The sequence below is a fragment of the Macaca mulatta genome, chromosome 6 (genome assembly GCF_049350105.2).
Source record: "Macaca mulatta isolate MMU2019108-1 chromosome 6, T2T-MMU8v2.0, whole genome shotgun sequence".
Lineage (NCBI taxonomy): Eukaryota > Metazoa > Chordata > Mammalia > Primates > Cercopithecidae > Macaca > Macaca mulatta.
In genome coordinates this window covers 74,727,108-74,752,057 of record NC_133411.1, presented here as the reverse complement: position 1 = coordinate 74,752,057, position 24,950 = coordinate 74,727,108, and the positions used below count along the sequence as shown (strand labels likewise).

At 38.7% G+C, this 24,950-nt stretch overlaps 1 protein-coding gene and 1 pseudogene across 7 annotated transcripts in view; both read right to left on the bottom strand.

Moving 5' to 3' along the window:
- The window catches only part of MAST4 (microtubule associated serine/threonine kinase family member 4), a 578,446-nt gene that overhangs the window by 531,322 nt on the left and 22,174 nt on the right, over positions 1 to 24,950 (bottom strand). The window lies entirely within an intron of this gene.
- LOC114679206 (U2 spliceosomal RNA) lies at positions 14,073 to 14,224 on the bottom strand (annotated as a pseudogene).

The window sequence follows — 24,950 nt, the reverse complement described above, 5'->3', positions numbered from 1 at the left end:
CAGCCATATATATTTTTTAAACAATCATTCAGTCCATTGAAAGAGAAATTAAATGGCCCATGTTCTGAAATTCACATTTACATGATGGTTTATGTTCAAAAGGTATGGTTCAATTTAGACCAATGGCATGGCACCCCTTCTTCCCAGCTTTCCAGCTATATAAGAAATAACAATATAGAAACCACAGCAAATAATACTCCAAGGTATTATTAACGCCACACCCATCCTAAACTCCCAGAGGAAAAACACCAGGTGTTGTAAGAGAGTATAATACACAATTCAGAACCAATATTTGACAAAATGCTCAGCCACCAATTTTGTTTGAATAGTCTCGGAACTGAGTATTCTCAGTGTGTATAATCATGAGTAATATCATCATAATTATATTTAGCTATTCTTGATGGGGGTGAGAATAAGAGTCATTTTTAAAAGAAACAACTTCAAGTAGAGAAATCCAGCTTCCATTATAAATCTGCAGTCATTCTTGTTTCCTCTGTCCTTGCCCACTCCCCCAGACATCATATCATCAACTTTCTGTACGTCTCTCTAAAAGATAACTCTTTTTAAACATAATATCATTATCACACCTAAAAAAAGGAATAGTAATTCCTTAATATCAAATATCCAGTCACTGTCCAATTTCCCTAATTGTCTGAAGATGTTGTTGGTCTGTATGAACCAAGATGAAAATAATGTTCATACAACTGATACACTTAAGCCTTTTATAATGTTGAGGTTCCTCCTTCCATGTTCTCATCATTTGTGATTTATTTGAAGAAACTCTGTAATTTGTCCTATGCACAGTCTCCCCTGGTTCAGCTTTTTCTGACTGCATCCACATGGTATCATTAAACATGTTCCCCTTTCCACTATATTTCTTATAAATTGGCAGTTAGATCCAGAGACTTGAACAGAATTAGATTCAATTTTTTTTAAGAATATATCCTAGGTGGTGCTGTCTACTTGCATCAGGAAATACATAATGTCTAGCTCTGTGTGATATTAGGAGTTATTAATGATCGTTGCCTGAATCCATTATTTTATCAGGGTGTGCAAAACGGTAATACTCTAAATCTATCAATTCTTCATTTATTAGCTAAAATACTTCTATAAAGAGAAATGTATTAATTATTCATCATCCTGAGGTGCAATTCCGATTGGAAAGGCAGACTGGTTATTTTTTCCTATTTATCATTTTCAAAGTAACAAGCCAATCCTTCAAAGGTGACTAATTAGGTTTTTTTGTATAATTTTGAAGTCATAGATTTTAATATATTGAATGCTTCAACCCTCTATAGTTATTATATTTATTGATCTCCAAACTGTCACATTTATAGCTAATGAGAGATTCCTGAATCCTTTTTAATACAAACTCACTAGTCTTTGACAGCTTCCTTGTTTTCTGGTTTGACAAGCTATTTCTGATTCATCATTTCTATTTTCCAGACGAGACCTGGAGTCAGCCATTTATCCCAGAAAGCCTAGTTCCTCTTGCTGGGAAGTAATATTTAGAGACCACAATCTGAGCACTAGGGATGCTCATTGCCACTGGACTGAACATTATTTCTAAGCCTTTTTAGTGGAGGAACAAGCAAACACATTTTTAAAATATATCATGAGGCCAGGCGTGGTGGCTCACGCCTGTAATCCCAGCACTTTGGGAGACTGAGGCAGGCAGATCATTTGAGGCCAGGAGTTCAAGACCAGCTAGCCAACATAGCGAAATCCTATCTCTACCTAAAAAAAAAAAAAAAAAAAAAAATTAGCCGGGCATGGTAGCACATGCCTATAGTCCCAGCTACTCAAGAGGCTGAGGCACAAGAATTGTGTTGCAAAAGTTGCAATGAGCCGAGATCACACCACCACACTTCAGCCTGGGTGACAGAGTGGAGACCCTGTCTCAACAAATAAAAAATAAATAATGAGCACACCATATATCTGGTAAGAGCTGAATATCCAAAATATATAAAAAACTCACACAAGTCAATGCCAAAAAAACTGAATAATCCAATTTAAAAATGGGCGAAGGACCGAAAGAGACACTTCTCAAAAGAGGAGATTCAAGGAAAATGTAAATCAAAACCACAAGATATTATCTTACACACGTTAGGATGGTTATTATCAAAAATACCAAGAAACTACAGTGCTGGAGAGGGTGTAGAGAAAAGGGAACCCTAGTACATCGCTAATGGACCATAAAGTACAGCCATTATGAAAAACAGTATGGGAGTTCCTCAAAAAACTAAACATAGAACCACCATATGGTCCAGCAATCTCCTCTCTAGGTACACACCCAAAGGAAATGATATCAGCACCTCATAGAGATATTGTCACTTCCACGTTCATGGCAGGATTATTCACAATAGCCAAGATACGGAAATAACCTGAGTGTTCATCAACAGACAACTGGATAAAGAAATTGTGGGCCAGGCGCGGTGGTTCATGCCTGTAATCCCAGCACTTTGGGAGGCCAAGGCTGGCAGATCACGAGGTCAGGAGATCGAGACCATCCTGGCTAACATGGTGAAAGCCCATCTCTACTAAAAATACAAAAACATTAGCCGGTCGTGGTGGCGGGCGCCTGTAGTCCCAGCTACTTGAGAGGCTGAGGCAGGAGAATGGTGTGAACCCGGGAGGTGGAGCTTGCAGTAAGCCGAGATCGCGCCACTGCACTCCAGCCTGGGCGACTGAGAGAGACTCCATTTCAAAAAAAAAAAAAAAAAATTGTGGGATATCCATCTATCTACACAAATAGTGGAATATTAGCCCTCAAGAAAGAGATCCTGCCATTTGTGACAATATGGATAAACCAGGAGGACATTATGCTAAATGAAGAAAGCCAGGCACAGGATGAAAAATACTGCATTATCTCATATGTGGAATCTAAAAATAGTTGTTGTATACATAGAAAAAGGAAGCAGAACAGAGGTAGGGGGAATGGGGAGATGTAGGTCAAAGGATACAAAGTTGCAGTTTTGTAGGATGAATTAGTCTAGAGATCAAATGTACAGCATGGGGACTATAATCATAATTGTATTATGTATTGGAAATTTATTGAGAATAGTGTTTAGATGCTCTTACCACACACAAAAAAGGTAACCATGTGACATGATAGATATATCAATTGGCTTCACTGTAGTAATCACTTCACTATGAATATAAAAACATGTCATGTGCTTTAAATATATACAATAATTTTAAAAAATAAATCATGAATTCACACTAATAATACTGATTTAAATTCAAGATTACAAGGTTCTTACTTAGCTTTAATCTTACATTTTTATCTCCTTTCATAAACACATCAAAAATCCCAGTTCTGAACAACACCAAAATAGTTCATTTGTTTTATCCCACATACACATATAACAGTCTCAGAATAGTGAAACTAACACTATTATCAACAATATGATTATTAAAAGCACTTGAAACATTTTTGGGCTGTTTTTTGTCCTTAGGCATATACTAAAACACCATGCTTAAAGTCATTTGATACAGTTTCACCGAACATAGTTAAACCACTTTCTCAACATAATTATGTGCATTTGTTGCATGTTGCTTTTGAAGGATTAAATCTTAATTTTGCTTTACGATTATGTAAAACACTTACTTAATTTCAAAAATCAAATGTACAAAACACGGTGTGTGTTTCCTCTTCTATGTTTCCTTCTCCAACTAATTTTTTGTTGTTGTCCACTTTTCTGTTTCTTCTTAAAACACACACACACACAAGCTGCCTCTCAGTAGTAATCAACACACTGACCACTTCCTCCTTGAAATACTCCCCTCTCTTGGTTCCCATGACATCATTCCATCCAGGTTTTTCTTCAGTTCCCTGGCTTTTCCTTCTTAGTCTCCTAATTGTTGCCTTCCTCCAAACCCCTACCTATTAGATATTAGAGCTCCTCGGGATTAAGCCAAGACCCATTCTCTTCTCTCTATACAATTCATCAATTCCTATGCCATTAAACATCATCTACATGCTATCTGAGCTTCCAACTCAAGTACCCAATCATCCACTAAACTTTGGTACTTAGTGATCTAATAACTATCCCAAACTTAACATGTACAAAACAGAACCCTTAACTACTCCTTTCCCCACAAAAGTGTTCTTCGTTTCCCCCATCTCAGTAAATGGCACCCAATTACACCAAAAACCCAAGCATCATCCTTGAAACTTTTGAGCACCGACAGGACATCACAAGTAGAAAATCCTACACCCAACCTCACAAGACAGGTCACAGTACAAGTGTAAGAAAATAACTGCTTATCAGTAGGCACATAGATTCAGAGTCAGGAATGATGGCGATGCCAAACCACCACAGACTGTCCACAGAGATGGGTGGGAGAGTGATACCTTTGCTTTCCAATAGTTCAAAGTCCATAAATTTTGTTTGCTACACAAAATTATTTAAAGCATGGTATAAATTACCTTCAGGCTATGTGTATAAGGTATATAAGAAACAAAAATGAATTTTTCTGCTTAGACTTGGGTCCTATCCCCAAGATATCTCATTATGTATGTGGAAAGAAAATCTTTTTTAAAAATCCAAAACACTGCTGGTCCCAAGCATTTCAGATAAGGGATACTCACCTACAGAGGTGTAATGAGGGGAGAAAGGCAGGAGTGACCCAGGATGAGAGAGGCATTCTATCGTTGACTTACTTAGGATTGCCAGCACAGAAAAGGAATCCAGCTGTTTGTCAGTTTTAATATTGTCCTTAAATTCTCTCCAGGCCATGAATCCGCATTTTGCCTACACACAGCAGGGATCACTCCCACCACTCCTGTTTGGGAACACCACTGCCAAAGACCTGCCCAGACTGCCAAAGGAATTCAGGACACAAAGAAGGGTAGGAACCCCTGAGTGGGAGCTGCCGCAAGTGTAAGAGTAAGGAACTCCTGACACTTCCTAACAGTGATTAGGGAGCTAATTTAATTTGAAGTATTTGATACAGAAACAAAAAACATAAAAATTTAATTAAGAAAACTGAGGAATAAATTACAACTAAAAAAGATACATCAAAAGGCTGGGCATGGTGGCTCACGTCTGTAATCCCAGCACTTTGGGAGGCCAAGACAGGCAGATCACTTGAACTTGAGACCAGCCTGGGTAACATGGTGAGACCCCGCCTCTACAAAAAATACAAAAGTTAGCTGGGTGTGGTGGCATGTGCCTGTGGTACCAGCTACTAGGGAGTCTGAGGTGGGAGGATCAGATAGCTCGAGCCTAGGAAGTCAAGGCTATGGTCAGCTGTGAGCGCACCACTGTACTCCAGCCTGGGAGGCAGAGACCCTGTCTCAAAAGAAAAAAAAGAAAGAAAAATAAGATATATCAAAACTTTCTATCTGTAACAGAAGAAAGTTTTAAAATTAAAAAATAAAATAAAATTTTCAAGCTACAAAAAAACCCGGAAAATTTCCCCAATATAACAATTTCTAACTTTGATAGGAAGGGATCAATACATTGCTACTCTAAAAATATTTGCAGCTCTTACAAATCAGTAAGAGAAAGATCGATTGCCTAATAGAAAAATGTCCAAGGACACAAGCAAGTTGGAGAAAGAAAAGCAAGCTACCTACAAACATAACAATTTTCAACTTCACTAGTTATCAAAGAAGTACAAATTAAAACAAGATAATATTTTCATTATTAATCATAAATGTTTAAATATTTTCATTTTAATCATTTAATCAGAGCAATACTTTTCTAAAAGGATAATACCACTTGATACAGGTAAAAGTATGAGAAAAATACTAATATACATTATATTACTTTTTTTTTTTTGAGACGGAGACTCACTCTGTTGCCCAGGCTGGATTGCGGTGGCGCAATCTCGGCTCACTGCAAGCTCCGTCTCCCAGGTTCACACCATTCTCCTGCCTCAGCCTCCCGAGTAGCTGGGACTACAGGCGCCCACCGCCACGCCCGGCTAATTTTTTGTGTTTTTTAGTAGAGACAGAGTTTCACCATGTTAGCCAGGATGGTCTCGATCTCCTGACCTCGTGATTCACCCGCCTTGGCCTCCTAAAGTGCTGGGATCACAGGAGTGAGCCACCGTGTCCCGCCTACATTGTATTCTTTTTTAAAAAGATGATGTGACAATATATATCCAACATTTTAAAAACGTATCTACTCTTTGTCCCACCAATTTGACTTGCAGGAATTTATCCTAAAGAGAGGATCAAACAGGAACACTTATGTGAAAGTGTAATCAAAATATGGTTTGCAACTAAAAATGAATGGAAATAATCCTATGCCCAGTAGAAAATTAGTTACATTTTAGTATATCTATACAATACAAAATCACTTTTTACAAGTCTAGCTTTTCTAATATGGAAGAATGCTTAAGTGGGGGAAAAAAACTAGATTGCTAAATCATATGTGTTTTATGATTCACATTTTAGTTTTATAAAAAGTGTATGCATGTACGGAAAGTCTAGAAGGCTACCAACATTTCCACAGTGGGGTTATCCCTACATCACTGGTATATACAAACGATTTTTTTTTTATATTTTAAGTTTCTGAGATTTTAACAATAATGACACATTACTTTAATACAGTAATAAAATATAACCCTTTCAAAAAATATAATCTGCATGTTTAAAATGTTCTGGGACATAGAAAAAGATGGAAGCTAACCATCCTCTTAAGCAAGAGAAAGATTTCTAAGGACAATCTCAGCACTTCTCCAGACACACTTTCAGCTCATCTCCAAGTAGAGGCAGCACAACATTCTCTTAGTATACTGTATATCCTGGCCATTTGTGCCATACAAAACATGCAACACGGCCGGGCGCGGTGGCTCAAGCCTGTAATCCCAGCACTTTGGGAGGCCGAGACGGGCGGATCACGAGGTCAGGAGATTGAGACCATCCTGGCGAACACGGTGAAACCCCGTCTCTACTAAAAAAAATACACAAAAACAAGCCGGGTGAGGCGGCGGGCGCCTGTAGTCCCAGCTACTCGGGAGGCTGAGGCAGGAGAATGGCGTAAACCCGGGGGGCGGAGCTTGCAGTGAGCTGAGATCCGGCCACTACACTCCAGCCCGGGCGACAGAGCCAGACTCCGTCTCAAAAAAAAAAAAAAAAAAAAACATGCAACACAGGAAAGCTACACCCCAGGTACTATTGGTAACTACAATCTCAATGTCATTACCACCAGAGACTTACCAAAAACTGGGTTTAGGGATCATAGCCCACAGGATTATGGAATCTGCCTTTTCTTCTCTAAATCTGCATCTAGATTAGGCAGATCAGCAGAAAAGCAGTTTGGCCTCATCTCTCACTGTTCTAACCACCACCACCAATGAGTATCGACCCTTCCCCTCCCTCACATATTTGCTTTTATTGAACTAGCTTCTGTGGAATCCCATCAGCTTATATTGCGAAGCACTGTTGTAAGCGTGCCTGTTAAATTCCTCATGTCTACTGTACGTGCGGGAGATACTTGTTACATGGCCATCTCCTAAACTTACCCCGGGGAGGAATTCTTGCTTGGGCTAAGCATCACAAGTCAAGGGTGCATCTTCTGATTCAAAGGTCTATATTTGGCCAGGCACGGTGGCTCAAACCTGTAATCCTAGCACTTTGGGAGGCCGAGGCAGGCAGATCACGAGGTCAAGAGATCAAGACCATCCTGGCCAACATGGTGAAACCCCATCTCTACTAAAAATACAAAAACTAGCTGGGCGTGGTGGTGCGTGCCTATACTCTCAGCTACTCGGGAGGCCGAAGCAGAAGAATCACTTGAACCCAGGAGGTGGAGGCTGCAATGAGCTGAGATCACGCCACTGCACTCTAGCCTGGCAACAGAGGGAGACTCTGTCTCAAAAAAAAAAAAAAAAAAAAAAGGCTATATTTATCTTATGCATTGATTTTTAACCTTGGGTGGGGAGTGTGGTCATATATAACCCTGAGAAAAAGCTATGACTCCTCTCTCTCCATGTACACATGCCAGACTTTGCATACAATTTCAGGGAAGTCAGAGACAACTCCCGTCTCCATGTTAAGAATCCCCAATCTTGGCAGAGGCTGCAGTGAGCCAAGATCACACCACTGCACTTCAGCCTGGGCAACTCTGTCTCAAAAAAAAAAAAAAGAAAAGAAAAGAAAAGAAAAAGAGAAAATCCACAATCTTATGGGTGAAGTTTGTATCTCACAAGTTTCCTTTTCACATGGGTTGCTGGAAAGTTTAGCTTTCAATGTCCACCTTCAACAAACACAGTTGGTTTTGATGCATACATTGCAACAGCTGCACACCTGATTCCAGTTCATATTCCTGTACTAATTTCTGCCCCAAACTTTCTTGTTTTTCTGAAGTTCAAATATCCTAGAAAACATTTTTCTAGAACAAAAGTAGGAAGGTAAGTATAAACAATAAAACAAAACATAATGCTAATTACAAAATCTAGTCATTAGTGTGATGAACCAAGTATTTCTGGTCCTCTCCTTTTCCAGGAACATAACAGAATTGCCTGGAACAGGTATCAAGTTCTAGCAAATAAGCTGCAAACAAAACTAACATGTCATTTCCAGACCAGGACATTTAACTGCTGATAGAAACTTCTCAGAGCTCTTTCACTCTTCACGGTTACCAGCAAGGTTGGAAATGGCGGCTGCTCAGGGAACCTGCGTCCCCTATAGACCTGCGATAGGCAACATAATGCTGTTTTAAACCAGGAAGATTTGGTGCTCTTTAGGTGTGCAGTATAACCTAGCCTAACAGGAATTATGTACAACAATGAGAAGCTATAGACCTCTGTCACTTGTGAATAAAGGCCCAAAGTTTTTCAAAGACAATACTAGGATGGCAGGACCTGCATCCCAGAGGCAGGATTGAGTTTTCTGCACATCTGGAGCACTGATGGGGCAGGACCACCAGGGAGCCCCGAAGAAAACTGTCCTAAGAGAAGGTTGCAGAAGGCTCACACTGGGCTTCAGAATATTTGGTCCGGTTGGGCCGCACAGAGTAACTGGGGTATAGCTGATTCCACCACTCAGGCCCTACTCTGGGCCCAGCCCAACATCCTCACAACAACCCCAAGGTTCAGGTAGCTGCAACAAAGTATAAACAACTTCCATTGCTCATTGCCGAGAAGACCACATGAAATTGGCTTCAACATTCATGGAGCGCCTATTATGATTATTTGCTCCCTAACACGTCCCAAAAAGCACCTACAGCAGTCCCCAAAAAGGGGGGCATTTTTTTCTATAAGGGAAGAAATCAGCAGGAAAAAGAAATCTTTTAAAATTTAAAAAAGATGAGCACAAGACAATTTTTTTTTTTTTTTAAAGAATCAAAACAACAACAAAAATCCATGATATGAAGTTCTAGGCACTACAGCGAGGCCTTGTGGCTGTGTGGTCATGGGCAATGTGAGGAAGAAACAGGATGAGTTGCATGAAAAACAATATTCCTAAGAAAAAAAAAAAAAGCCATGGCCAGGTGCAGTGGCTCAAACCTGTAATCCCAGCACGATGGGAGGCTGAGGTGGGCGGATCACCTGAGGTCAGGAGTTCAAGACCAGCCTCACCAACATGAGGAAACCCCATCTCTACTAAAAATACAAAATTAGCCAGGCATGGTGGTGCATGCCTGTAATCCCAGCTACTCAGGAAGCTGAGGCAGGAGAATCGCTTGAACGCAGGAGGCAGAGGTTGCGGTAAGCCAAGATTGCATCACTAGACTGTAGCCTGGGCAACAAGAGCGAAACTCCGTCTTGAATGAATGGATGAATGAATGAATGAATGAATGAATGAATGAAAAAAAAGAAAAAAATAAAGCAGTTACTCTAGAACACCACAACTCTTTTCAGTACTGAGAGCAGGGGGAAGGTCTCCCCTGTGTCCTCATAATGAGGCAGCTGTGTAATATGATTCCTCATGGTAAATAAGGGTTTCCACGGGGATTTTTCTCAGGAGCGTGCCACAGTGCAAGCTGACGGTCTTGCACCAAAACACCATTCAGAAGAACCAAGTCTAAAACTAGTTTTCAGGAATCAGCTGTCTGGTAGGCTGAACTGATCCAGCAACAAATTTTAGCATATAGGAAAAAATGAAGACGATAGGCATATATTTAAAAAAATAAACTGAGCCACAAAGGCGGGTAACCTAGTTGGAAAACCAACCAACCCAGCCCCCAGTGAATGCTTTGACAAAATATTTGAATTCTTGAAACTATCTTCAAAAGTTTTTAATGGCCGGGCGCGGTAGCTCACGCCTGTAATCTCAGCACTTTGAGAGGCCAAGGTGGGCGGATTACGAGGTCAGGAGATCGAGACCATCGTGGCCAACATGGGGGAACCCCGCCTCTACTAAAAATACAAAAAATTAGCCGGGCTTGGTGGCGGACGCCTGTAGTCCCAGCTGCTCAGGAGGCTGAGGGAGGAGAACGGCGTGAATCTGAGAGGTGGAGCTTGCAATGAGCCAAGATCGCGCCACTGCACTCCAGCCTGGGTGACAGAGCGACACTCCGTCTCAAAAAAAAAGTTTTTAATTACTAAAAATCTAACATTCCCAGCAACAGAATCCAATAGGATGCCAGAAGGACTTTTGGAAGGCCCTGATATTGCTATACAAATGGACCAAATGACAGGCAAAGAAAGCATGGTGATAAAATATTTTTAATTAAAAAACATTGGATTGACTGTATAACCTGCAGACAAGTCTCCATAACTATTCCCCTCCCAATCTGGTTATATCACTGCATGTCTATGAATTCCCAGTTGTACACCCTGTAACATATCTAATGCTTATCTTTCAGGTGCCAGTAAGGTACACATTCAAATGTTTTACAGCTCATACAACCTGGAGGTGGTAGTGCTGAGGAACCTTTTCCTGAAAAGATGACATTCTCACCTTTGTAGAAAAGTCATTCAATGAAACTGCTACAGGCATGACCAGATTGTCTTCAAAAATTAACTTGAAGGTCTTTTCAGACACAGGGTAAAGGGGCAATGAAGGCCCCAGAATCAGACCCTCAAACTGGGGTATTTGAGCCTCAAGGAATATATGACTGGTGATGTGAATATGTAAGCCACAGAAGAAAGGTGGTACAGTTTTCTAAAGCATCCCTTTTACAGTGGTAAGTAGTCATTTAAATTCAGGATATTTGAATAGACTACCAGAAAATTAACATAAATTACTGGTTAATGAATGAAAAGAAAAAAATTCAAACTCATTTGCACTAAATTTACATGGGTGTGTATATTATGTGTATCTGTGTATTTTACCTGTTATTTTAGATTTATCATTCTATTTATATGTGTTTTATCTATATACACATGTATATGTGTATTTTGCCTGTCTATCTATAAAACATTTCCTTTCATACTTATCAACAATTCCTGAATTACATAAGAAATTCTTCTATATATCGAAGCCAAAATAATTTTTAGTCTTGAAAATATTTTATAGAGTATTACCAAGTATCTACATCAGTCATAAAACACACCTATATACATATACACAGAGAGAACTCACTTTATCAAAATAACTTAAGCAGTAGAACTTTGTAATGAACTACCTGATAAACTAGAAACGAGATCTCTAGGTTGCAGACAGTGTGCAGAGGGGTACACTGTACACAAATGTAGGGGCAAATAATGGCTAATATCCTTTACCTACTAAATAAGCACCACATGAGACAAACACTGCCATTCCCATTTCACAGTTGGGATTTTAGCCCAGATGACTTTTTTAAAGGCCCTACTCAATTTGTATTAATAACATGAATCCCATCGTTAGGGCTGGCATTTAAAAAACACTCCCCACATTTCTACCACTCCAGTAGTTACTTTGCAAAAGAACAAATGAAAAACACTAAGGAAATAACTCTACATTACTTCTAACAGCTTTATTCAGAAGCTGACAACAGTAGAACTATCAATAGCACCATATTCTGAAGTGGTGGGACTTAGGACTCCAACATGTAAATTTTAGGCAATTACAGTCTAACCCATGACACCTAGATTTTAAGGATTTTTCCCAGGAAAATAACCCAAAGGAGAAAAATTTTATGATGTCAAGCATATCACTGTAATAAAAACCCAAAACCAACTGATGAATAGAACACTCTCAAGCATCTCCCAACACAACAGAGCATAGCTTGCAGGAGTGTGGGGGTCTCAAGTCAGACTGCCTAGGTTCAGTTCAAATCCCAGCTCTGCCAATTATTAATGAACAACTCTTGGCAGATTATTTAAATTCTCTTTGGTTCAATTTCCCCTTTGGTAAAATGGGGATGGCAATATCTACTTCATAGGTTTTTTTCAAGAATTAAATGAATACAATAAAATATCATCACAACACTATATAAAGGGTCCAAGATGTTAAATCACGCAAAATGTAAAATCTTCTTCTTGTGAGGTTATATCTAGGGCAAGCTTGTGCTGTTAGCCTGGCTCCAAAGCACCCAGCAATCACCAACGGCTTTAGGACCAAAGTTACATTATTTGGCGGTGTTGCTGGGGAGCTTATTGTACATACAAAGTATTACCTAGCACACAAAAGGCATTACGTAATGATTCAGTCTCCCAACTCTGTTTTCCCACAGCTCACTGTGACACTCAGCCCTACTGTGGCTTCTTTCCTTCATGTGTGTATGTGTCTTACCTCCTCAGCAAGACCCAGTACTGAAATAAAAGATTCGGATTTTGAAATAAAAGCATACACAAAACACAGAAACTCCAAATTCCAGAATGTTTTTCATTTAACACCTCATTCACTGCTTTATGTATAGCAACTCCTTACCCCCTACTTAGAAATTACCATCAAGCACAGCTTTCTAGGACACAAGGACCAGAAGACAGCAAACAAAAAGTCCGTTCAGTCCATTTATGGCAACTCACAGATTTTATTTGTTGAAGTCCTTAGGCCTTTACTGACAAACTATTCATTCTTATTTGATCCACAATTCTAACTAACCCACAATACTAACTAATCTGATCACCTGGTTTCCAGATCCATGGCAGATTAGAATCAACAAATTGAGAGAAAAAAACATGGAGGCTACTATAGAAAAAAAAAAATGATAAAAATAAGGTATGAGCCAGACCAAGGCTCAAATTAAAAAAAGTAAAAATAAAGTAGAACCCAAACCTCAGTAGTCTGAAGGCACTCAGAAAAAGGACAAACAGCAGCCTTGCCAATTGCTCCTGAATGCAACACCTTTACGGCCTAGCACATGTGTCTGTAATGTTACTCCTGAGCCAATGTTAAACAGTTTAATTATCTAGAAATCTATAAGGCACCTGAGATTCAGAGAGATCGCTCTATGGAACCACTTCTTTATTTTTAAGTACTAATGTTCTCTGCTGGGATAAGCTATCTGAGAAAACTGAGATAATGAAATAATGTTTTCCCAAAGAGCTCTAAATAGTCTGAGTTTAACTATACATACTGTGATAAAAACCAGTTAATGAGATTTGCCAGGTGGAACCTTATAGAACCTTTAGAGAAAATAATAAATATAATATGTGAATACTTTAAATTTCAATAACTCTAAAGTGTTTGTAAATTTGTTTTCTCACCTATATTAAACTCCCCTTACAACTTTGTTTATGCTGTCTATAACAAAGTCTCCTTTTCAAGACAGAACAAGGATAAACTTCAGTCTAGATGCTACCCAAGTCACCTCCCCCCAAATCACAAAATCCAAAATTATAACTATTCCCCACTGTATTTAAAGAGTCATAATTTTCCCAAAATGATGAAAACAGGATGCGGAGTTGACATGATAATGCTGCAGAACAAAAGTGATCAAGTTTTAAAGACTTTACTAACTCTTTATAACCAAAAAGTTACGGTTTGACATCACTGCATTCTGACGGCCAGAGTCTGTAACATCCTAGAGCAGTGGTCTTCACCCTGGTTGCACATCAGAAGCACCTGGGGAACTTCAGCAATACCTAGGCCCCGTTCCCAGGAGTCTGATTTGATTGGTCTAGACAGTGGGGCCAAGGATTTTTTTTTTCCAGGTTCCTCTAATGATTCTAATATGCACCCAGTGTTGAGAACCACTCCCTAGTATGGTCCTTTCTTATCTATAAAGATCCGACCTAACAAAGTTAAAAATTGTTATTAAACATTTTACCCCATTCTGAAAAAGCCCATCACTCTATCCTTGTTACTTACAAGTTAATAGTTAAGGCAAATATTTCAAAGTTTCAAAATAAAACTATATTCCTACACTTGATCTTAGCCAAAAGGCCAAGAAGCGATAATAAAACTATATTCCTATTCAAATGTGAATATTAGCTACTCATAGACATCTTTTCAGTTGGTTAAAATTATTGAGCACTAATAATAACTTGTTAATAAGTTGTTTTCATATTAGTCCACAAGTTCCCATTCTTTCATCAGCTCCCAGCAGCCAGAGGCCATGGGCAGACAATTCCTTGTGGTCTGATAATATCTCAAGAGTATTCCATCACATTTCAATTTATACCAGTGGAACGGGAGATAGGCAGACAGCAGCTGCTATAAATGTGGTAAAAACACACTGAAGCTCCACTTGAAATTCCTTCACTGAGATAAATGGAGATATGTGTGGGCCCAGGTGGAAATGGTTCAAAATCTTAAATATGAAATGCTCTCAGTAATTTGCTAAAACTTGAGCAGAGCAGGACAGCTGGGATGGGAAAGAAAAAGGCTTCCAAAGGGAGAGGCCAAGGCACAAGTCTGCCAGGCTCATCATAGAACTAACAGCACAGGTATCAAATGCAGATCTCCCTGAAAATATGCTTACCTCTTCTAGTTTGCAGTAACACTACCAGTGTCAAAACCAGAATTTGCAACAAGCCTTCTTCAGGAATCTGGGTGCAAGGAGAACATATTTTATATGCCAAGTATGTTTTTTTATCTAAAGGGATTCCAGTAAGAATCCTAGCCTTCCTTGGCACCCTGTCCCTGGATATTGGTGATTATCAATGCAGGCTCAATTTCCAAAAGATCTCAGCCTGCACTCTCTCTCTCAGCGTTCAAAGCACATGAAGATGACCTTAAGCGGACAACACCAGTATCTGCTGAGAAGGTTTTTCTCCAAAAAATAAAAACATTGTTTGCATCCCTAATGTAATCATGCTTTTAGCATGATCTCTCAGTGTAAGATATTATACAATTCTAGGTAACTCTGGACTATCTATTGCAGGGACACTGCTAAGGACACTGTACATTCACTATTCAATATCTCCTATGTTATGAAAAATTTTATCAGACCTCAACACCAAGAAAAGCTCTGCTTCTCCTGAGTAACTGCTTTGCTTTTGCTTTCAGAACACTGAATCACATAATCATGTTTCCTTCTTTGCCAAGGCTGTTATAATGCTACGAAATCCAGAAGCAAGTTTGGCCCTCCTCTTCCAGCAAATACATAGGATCTGCTGTCATACATTCTTGTATGCTAACTTCACCATGACTTTCCCCCTGCCCCTCTATCTTTAATTTTCCCTTTGCTGGGGCAAGTTGATTGAAGGTAAAAAATAATAATAATAATAATTTTTCCTTTGCTCCAATTTCCCAATCTATTAATTTTATCCTCTGAGCACAAGTAGAATTCCCTCTATAATCAATAGGAAGGAATTCAACGTGACTGCGTTAGATGAAATCACTGTAAATAATCAACGTTGTCATTTTAGCTAAATAGATAAGCAACAATTTCCCCCTACATCTTTGGTCTACTCACAATGACCTTATTTTTAAGTAGTTCTGGAGCCTACTTGAAAAAGAAAAAAAAAAGCCAGGCACCGTGGCTCATGCTTGCCACCCCAGCACTTTGGAAGGTCAAGGCAGGAGGAACGCTTGAACCTAGGAGTTTAAGACTAGCCTAGGCAACATAGTGAAACTCCACCTCTACAAAAAATAAAAAATATTTAGCCAGTGTGGTGGTGTGTGCCTATACTCCTAGCTACTTGGAAGGCTAGAGTGGGAGGATCACCTGAGCTCAGGAGATTCGAGGTTGCAGTGAGCTATGATTACACCACTGCACTATATAGTCTGGGCAACAGAGCAAAACTCTGCCTCTAAAAAAAGAAAAAAACAAAAACAAAAACAAAAAAAACACTTAAAAATCAATTTTAAAAAATTTTAAAAATCAAAGAAAGTTTTGTTTTTAGCAACATAAAACAGCAATTGGTGGGGACAGGGTGGGGGGCAGAGCACAGACAGCATTTTGTCCAGAGGAGCTGAAAGGTACTTAATCTGTTCAAACTTCCAATAAGTCTGAAAGAGCATGGTGTGAACCCAGTGAAACTGGGGTGACAATATGCAATATCCCACAGTCACATGACTTAACTGGGATTAAACCAATGAAAATGTTGTAAAAGCAGCTTTATAGCTCCCTATTTCAGCTTTTTTTAAAAAACAGATAAACTCTAGTTTTTGCTATAAGAAGTTTTTTCTTTAATAACACTAAAATGATAATGACTGTGATAAATGGTTAGAAGAAAGATGGCAGTCATTAATGCAGGTCACAGATGCCCAAATTGCATATGCTGAGTTTAATTATTTGCAGCCATTGCAGCATCTAAAAATTCTCACGTGAACACACCACTCCTCTATCTACAATGTTCTAAACCAAGTCATCCATGACTGCTACCCTGGCGAAGTCTTACTTCTCAGTCTTGCCTTCCTTTCAGTAGCATTGAACATGGTTGATCACATCCTCTTCCTCAAAACACCATTTTACTTGCCTTCCAGGACACCACCATTTTCCTTTTAAACCTTCATATGGTTTGGCTATGAACCCACCCAAATCTCATCTTTTAGTTCCCATAATCTCCACGTGTCATGGGAAGGACCTGGTGGGAGGTAATTGAAGAATGGGGGCAGTCATCCCCATGCTGCTTTTCTCGTGATAGTGAGTTCTCACAAGATCTGATGGCTTTATAAGGGTCTTTTCCCCCTTTTGCTTGGCACTTCTCCTTGCTGCCGCATGTGAAGAAGGACGTGTTTGCTTCCCCTTCTGCCCTAATTGTAAGTTTCTTAAGGCCTCCCCAGCCCTGCTGAACTGAGTCAATTAAGCCGCTTTCCTTTACAAATTACCCAGTGTCACTTGTCTTTATTAGCAGCATGAGAACAGACTAAAACAAACCTCCTATCTTTGATCATTTGACCTAGTATCCTTTGCTAGTTACTTCATATCTCCCTGACCTGTAAGCCATGAAGTGCCTTGGGCATTGCTAACTATCCCAGTGATCCCATTGGTCCCACAGCTGTCTCTACCAGCGGACTCCCCAAACATCCCTTGCTTGGGTGTCCCTTCCTGACTTCCAGGCTTTTATCCAGCTTTTTTTCTCACATCTCCACTTAGGTGTTTAACAGAAATCTCAACCCTCACCCCTTGAAAGGATTTTATACCTTTTATACCTTACAGCATGGCATTTTCAGCACTGGCACAAAACTCTCTAATAAGACAAAGGTAAGACCACAGCATTTGTCTTATGAGAAACAGGAAACACTGCTTACAGTCTTTAAATCATTACTGCACTTTAACTGTCACAAATTTGCAATGCATTTGGGAAACAATTTGCAAATGTTCTAGCTGAGAATTTACAGAACATTTTAAGCAGACATTACTGTCATAAATTGCTTACTGGTGCTGTATTTTACATGTTACTTAAATGTACTAACAGTGCAGCGGAAGAGTACTGCACCTTCTTCAAGATATACAGTGAGAACCATCAGTAGTGCATGGAACCCATGATTTTTCTTTAACAGCTCTATTTAGATATTGTGAACATGAAAACTGTATGTATCTAAGAGGTACAACTTGATGCTTTGGAATACATATATATTGTGAAACGCATCTCTATTACCTCTAGTTACCATTTGTGCACGTGTGTATGTGAGAAGATTTAAGATCTACCCTTTTAGCAAATTCTAAGTATATAATACAATATTAGCTTCACCATGCTGTACATCAGATCTTCAGAACTTCATCTACCATAACTGAAACTTTGTACCCTTTGACTAATATCATCCCATAACCACTCTCCTCTCTGCTTCTATAAGTTTCAGATTTTATATTATTTATATTTTAGATTCTACGTTACATTATATCATGCAGTATTTTTCTGTGTCTCATTTTGCTTTGCATAATATCCTCTGGCTCCATCCATGTTGTTGCAAATAGGATTTCCTTCTTTTTAAAGGCAGAATAATATTCCATTGTATACACATATAGCATATTTTCTTTACTCATCTCTTGAGTGACATTTAGATTGTTTCTACATCTTTGTTTCTGTGAATAATGCTAAGAACATGGGTGCAAGTATCTCTTTATGATCCTTATTTCAGTTCGTTTGGATATATAACCAGAAGTAGGATTGCTGGGCCCTATGGTGCTTCCTTTTTTAATTTTCTCATGAATTTCCATACTGTTTTCCATAATGGCTATACTAATTTACATTCCCAATTGTGTACCAAGATTCCCTTTTCTCCATATCCTCACCAACATTTATCTGTTGTCTTTTTATGGTTTTGACTCTTTTTCCTGATGAAGAAAGATGTTGAGCACCTTTAAATATACCTGTTAGCCATTTAAATTTTTTCTTTTAACAAGTACCTATTTAGGTACTTTGCCCATTTAATTGAATTATTTGTATTTTTGGTGTTGAGTTGTATTCGCTCTTTATATATTTTGGATGTTAATCCCTTATCAGATATACAGTTTGCTAATATTTTACTCAACAAGGGTTATATCCTTGTCATGGGGGTGACAGGCCAGCATTTATAGTGTTGCCATGAGGAATACTGTATTTATAAATAGTGCTTTTGTTGGAAAACATCCTTCTGCAGGCTTAAAGACCCCAGAAGGAAACTGAATGCAAGAGAGGTTAGTCTTCTCCCATTCTGTAGGTTGTCTTTTCATTTATCTCAACCTAAATCCCATATTCAATACAATCTTGCTGGAGAAGACAGATACACACACACACACACACACGAAGGAAAGGAACAATATGGCCAAGTGTCACAGTGAGCTGAGGGAGACCACCAGGATTAGGAGAATTAATGTTTTTTGTATGCTAGGTAGTGCTCTAGAGCTTTGCATGTACAAAAAAAAACCACTTCATTTTGATTATTTCCTTTGCTATGCTGAAGCTTTTTAGTTTTATGTAATATCATTTTTGCTTTTGTTGCCATATCCGAAAAATTACTGCCAAGACCAAGGTCATGAAGGGTTCCCTGTTTTCTTCTAGGAGTTTTACAATTGCAAGTCTTATGTTAAAGTCTTTGATCCATTTTGAGTTGATTTTTGTGACCAGTGTGAAACAGGGGTCCAATTTTATTCTTTTGCTAAAAAGGTTATCCTTCCCCCATTGCACACTTGGCACACTTATAGAAATTGTTGACCATAAATATGTAGGTTTATTTCTGGGCTCTCTATTCTGTTCCATTGGCCAATATCTCTGCTTTTATAGCAGTACCATGCTGTTGTGATTACTATAGTATTGTAATATAATTTGAAGTCAGGAAGTTTGATGCCTCCAGCTTTGTTCTTCTTGCTCAAGATTGTTTTTGCTATTCAAGGTCTTTTGTGGTCCCATATAAACTTTAGGGGTAGTTTTTCTTTTCCTGTAAAAGGTACCATTGAGAGTTTGATAGGAATTACTTTTAATCTGTAGTTTGGAGTAGTATAAACATTTTAACAGGCCGGGCGTGGTGGCTCACGCCTATAATCCCAGCACTTTGGAAGGCCGAGGCAGACGGATCACAAGGTCAGGAGATCGAGACCATCCTGACTAACATGGTGAAACCCCGTCTCTACTAAAAATACATAAACATTAGCCGGGCCTAGTGGTGGGCACCTGTAGTCCCAGTTACTGGGGAGGCTGAGGCAGGAGAATGGCATGAAACTGGGAGGCGGAGCTTGCAGTGAGCCGAGATCGTGTAACTACACTCCAGCCTGGGTGACAGAGCAAGACTCTGTCTCAAAAAAAAAAAAAAAATTTATATTAATTCTTCCAATCTGTGAACATGAGACCTTTCCATTTATGTTTTAAATTTCCTTCATCAATATTTTATAATTAAATGTACAAGTCTCTCACCTCCTTGATTCCTAAGTATTTTATTCTTTTTCTTATGAGATTTTCTTAATTTTCCTTTTAGAGACTTTATCGTTGATGTATAGATATGCCACTGTTTTTGTGTTGATTTTTAATCTTACTTTACTGAATTCACTGATCAGTTCTAACAGTTTTTGTGGAGTCTTTAGGATTTTCTATGTATATATGATCATGACATCTACAGACAGATAATTTTGCCTCTTCCCTTCCAATTTGAATGCCTTTTCTTTTTCTTGTCTGTTTTCTCTGCCTAGGACTTCCAGTACAATGTTGAAGAGAAGTGATGACATATGGCATCCTTACCTTTCTCTAAATCTTAGAGGAAAAACTAAGTTTTCGCCCACTGATTATAGCATTAGTTGTGGGTTCTTCATATACGGCTTTTACTAAGTTCCTCCTATGCCTATTTGGTTCAGAGTTTTTAATCATAAAATAATGTTAAATTTTGTCAAATATTTTTTCTGCATCTGCTGAAATGTTTTTATCTTCTATGCTGTCAATGTGGCATATCACATTGTATGTACATTGAACCATCCTTGCATCCCAGGGATAAATCCCACTTGGTCACGATGTATGATCCTTAAAATGTACTACTGAATGTTGTCTGCTAGTACTTTATTGAGGATTTCTGCATCTATGTTTATCAGGGATTACAGCCTGTAGTTTTCTTTTCTTTTGGTGTCTTTGTCTGGCTTTAGAATCAGGGCGACACTGGCCTCATAAAATGAGTCTGGGAATGTTCCCTCTTCTACTTTTTGAAAAGCATTTAAGAGGGCTTGGTATTAGTTTTTTGAACCATGGTTCTTATAAGGCCATAACCCTTGTAGCCACCAGATGACAGCCCACACATCTCTCTGTGTTTGAGGGCTTCCCTGGTGACCCACTGGATATCAGGGTTTCTTTTGATAACTTTATGGATCAAAAGGGATTCACCCAAAGGATCTGTGTCATCTTCACCTGTCCCATAGGAATTCAGTACTCTCAGGGACCCATAGTAGCACAAAGTTCATAACTTAGCCCCAGACTGAAGGCTATGAGCAAACCCCACCACGGACAGCACAAGCTGCAGCCTTAGGAACAGGACACCTATGGCCACCAGCGCATACACAAACTCAGAAGATGCCATAACTTTGGTTAGCTTGACATCTCACTAGGGTGCTTTATTGGGTCTGGGATTCTGTGCAGCAAGGTTGTCGTTAGGCTGGTTGCCCTACATCTTCCCCACTCCATAAATGGCACACTACCCTTTTGAGTTCACCTGGCCAAAAACTTAGAAGTCTTCTTTGATTTTTCCAGTTCTTATCTCCCATTTTCACTCTGTGAGCAAACTCTGTCAAGTTTATGTTCAGTACACATCTGGAGACTGTTTGCTTCTTACCACCTCTACTGTCAACCTGCTCCAAGCACCATCACCTCTCACCTGATGACTGCAGTAACCTCTTAACTGATTCTCTGTTTTCACTCCAACCTCTTTATTCTATTATCTATACAGAAGCCAGTGAGCCTGTTAAAAATTAGGTCATGTGACCCTTCTACTAAAAACCTTCCAGTGACTATGCAACTGACTTCCAAGCTTTAAAAAAAAAAGGGGGGGGGGGCCTTACAAGGACCTACAAGGTGACATGACATGGCCTTACACTTCATTCCTAGCCTTTGATCTCAGCTCCTACAACTCTGTCCCACACTCATTCTGCTCCACTCTGGCCTTCTTACCACACCTTGAATTCTTGAGATATGTTCCACCTCAGGGCCTTTGCACTTGCTGTTTCCCCTTCTCTCCAGACAGACACTTGTCAAAACACATCATCTTGTTCAAATCTTCACACAAGTCACTTTCACGGAAACATCTTCCTTGACCATGCTGTCAAAAACTATAAATATCCCTCACCCCACACCCCAGCACTCCATATTCCATTTTATTTTTCTTCTTAGGGTGCACTACCATCTAACACAGGGGTCTGCAAACTATGGAGACTCTGGGCCAAATCTGGCCTGCAGCATGATTCTGTAAATAGTGTTGTTGGAACACAGCTATACCCTTTCACAGACACATTGGCTATAGCTGCTCTCACACTACAGTGGCAGGGTTGAGTAGTTGCAACAGAAACCATCTGGCCCACAAAGCCTGAAGTATTTACTATTTGGCCCTCTATAGAAAACAATTGTCAACTCCTGCTCTAACCCATTGCCTAACATATTATCTGTCTCTTCTCTATGCAATATAAACCCCATGAGACCAGGGACTTTTGCTTGCTTTGTTCATCACTGTATTCCCAGTGCCAGTAACAGTACCCGATGCACAGTAGGTGCTCAATTAGTATTTGTTGGGTAGATGGATGAATAAATTGGTATGGTTGACTTGAAAGGTCTAGAACACACTAGTGATCTTTTTAAACCATTTTTATTGTGAAATATGCAGAAAGTACCTAAAACATAAAAGCAAAGTATAATAAATAAATATAGAATACTCTTGTAACCACCACTCAAGTAAATAAGAAGATATGGCTAATGCCTTTCAAGCCAAAATATTGTGCTTCTCTAAAAACCAAATTAACTAAGATGCAAAGTAGAATAAGAGCCCTGTTTTCTCTGCATGCTCTGGTTCTTAGACATGCTATCCAAACATTTTCTCGCTGCTACTCATACAATAGCACCGCGAGACAAAAGAATGAGAAAAATTCCAGAACTTCACTATAAAGCCACTCTGTTAAGGCACATGCCATTTAAGTTAAAGTTGCTTTACAGTAGGGCTTTGGACATTTTGAATATAATCATCTTCTGTTATTTGAGGTCCCCAGAATCAAATTCTACTCTAAAATGAACATGACACTACTGAGGCTACCACCTATTTATGTAAATCTCTGACTTCATTTTTCTTAAGTATTTCTGATCCCTCAGAACAAAAAATTAACACAGTCATCCTCAACTCCTCTTCATTTATCTCTCTCTTCACTTTAACAGGACACTGCTGCTGGTGCACAGAGAATTCAGGGGAAAAAAAAAACCAATCTATTGAGAAACAATTCTGACTTAACGGCTGTGTCATTTCCTATACATGTCTCCCTTTCTCTGAATTAGGGGGGACATTTGCATTAAAACAGTATCTCTTTTACTTAGAATGCACCTGCTTGGGCTGATTAAGCCACAACTAAAGTCACAATCTTCCACTTTTGAGCTCCCTACCATTCTAACAAAATGAGTTATCACTTCCGGTGAGACATTAAAAAAAAGAAATCAGGACCTGTAAAAACAGAATTGTCCCCATATGAGGTGGAGAAAAGATAGACAGACACAGAGGTAGGAGAAAAAAAGATGTAAAAAACAAGGACTAGCAAATATTTTCTCATAAAATCTACAAAAATGTTAAGTCTCAACTTACAGATAATTACCATTCCCATAAATGAGACTACTGCTCACAGAGCTAAATTTTTCTCTACTACAGCATTTCTACAGACATGTGACATATTGTTTTGTTTTACTAAAGGCCATACTTTGTTGTTTTTTTTAAAAGCCATCAGTTAGGGTTGAATGCCATTATTAACAGCAAATATTAGAGATAATGTGCCCATACCAATTTCACACAATGATACTTTTCATTATTACGAATAAAGAAGTACTACAGAACTTTGTTGAAAATTTAAAACTGTACTGAGCTTTTACAATATTTTTAATTTGTAGGCATAACTTCATACGGTTTTAATGTGAAGGGAAAGTAGTATTGTAGACTTCTATCTATTTTCCCCACTCACAAATATTTACATGTAATACAATGTAATTGCTTTGTTGTGAAAGTGCTAAAGAAAACACAAGCATCCACCTTCTACTATACCAGGGTTTCACCTTCACCTTCAGCATAATGGGATATGATGTGTCCTGTAGAATATTTTGCTAACAATGAACTATAATCATCAGGTAACAACTATTTTTAAGTACTACCATTTTCCTTACTCCATGAAAAAAAAGAAAGCAACCTAAGTCTTTCATTCAAGACCTATATTTAAAATACCAAAATTCTGGTATAATATATATCCTATAAAGTCTATATATCTTGTATCTATATATCTTGTATATATCCTACTTTCAGATATTTTATATATATATTTACATATATATAAAATACTTTTTTCTTTATAGGGCTAAGTACATATACAGTGTTGGTAAGAATTTACAAATCTATTGTTTCAAACAACAAAAAGGTGACCTTGATATAAATTTTTTTAATTAAATCTACTAAATTATTTTCTTTCCAGATATATGAGTAAACAGAGCATCACTATGGTAATAAAGAAGTATGCTGAATAGGAATCTGGCAAAATATGTACAAGGTTAATAAAATTTAAAATATTCCGCAGAATGGAGTATTCTGAGACTATGCACAGAAATATCTTAGTCATATTGACTCAGTGGGGGGAAAATTAGTTTATTTCATTCCCCTCAACAAACTTACTTTGTCACATACATGAGCTTCCTGTATAGATTCACAAGCACACATCTGCACCCGTGTATATGAGGAGAATGTATCATTCTCTATATCTCTATTAGGAGAAAAGGGTATAAGCAGCTCAACAAAATTCCACAGGATCCTGCAGGCATTGATATTACAACGTGAATTTTTATGAGTTTTCAGGGAGAAAAATATTCCTAACGAAGGTTGATAAGACCTGACAGCTCCGAGTGAATGAAATACATATACCCTGGGGCTTTCACTCACCAAGTCCCTACTCTGAGGGTGGCACACGCATAATTCGGTACCCAGCAAGCCCCTGATGTGTTTAGAGCTCAAAGGTTCAGGAGCAGAACCCCCGGTAAATCCCCAAATGCAAAACTGTCTACTATAGTTACTCCTGCGAATAGTTACTCTCTCACAATGGCCATACTTCTAT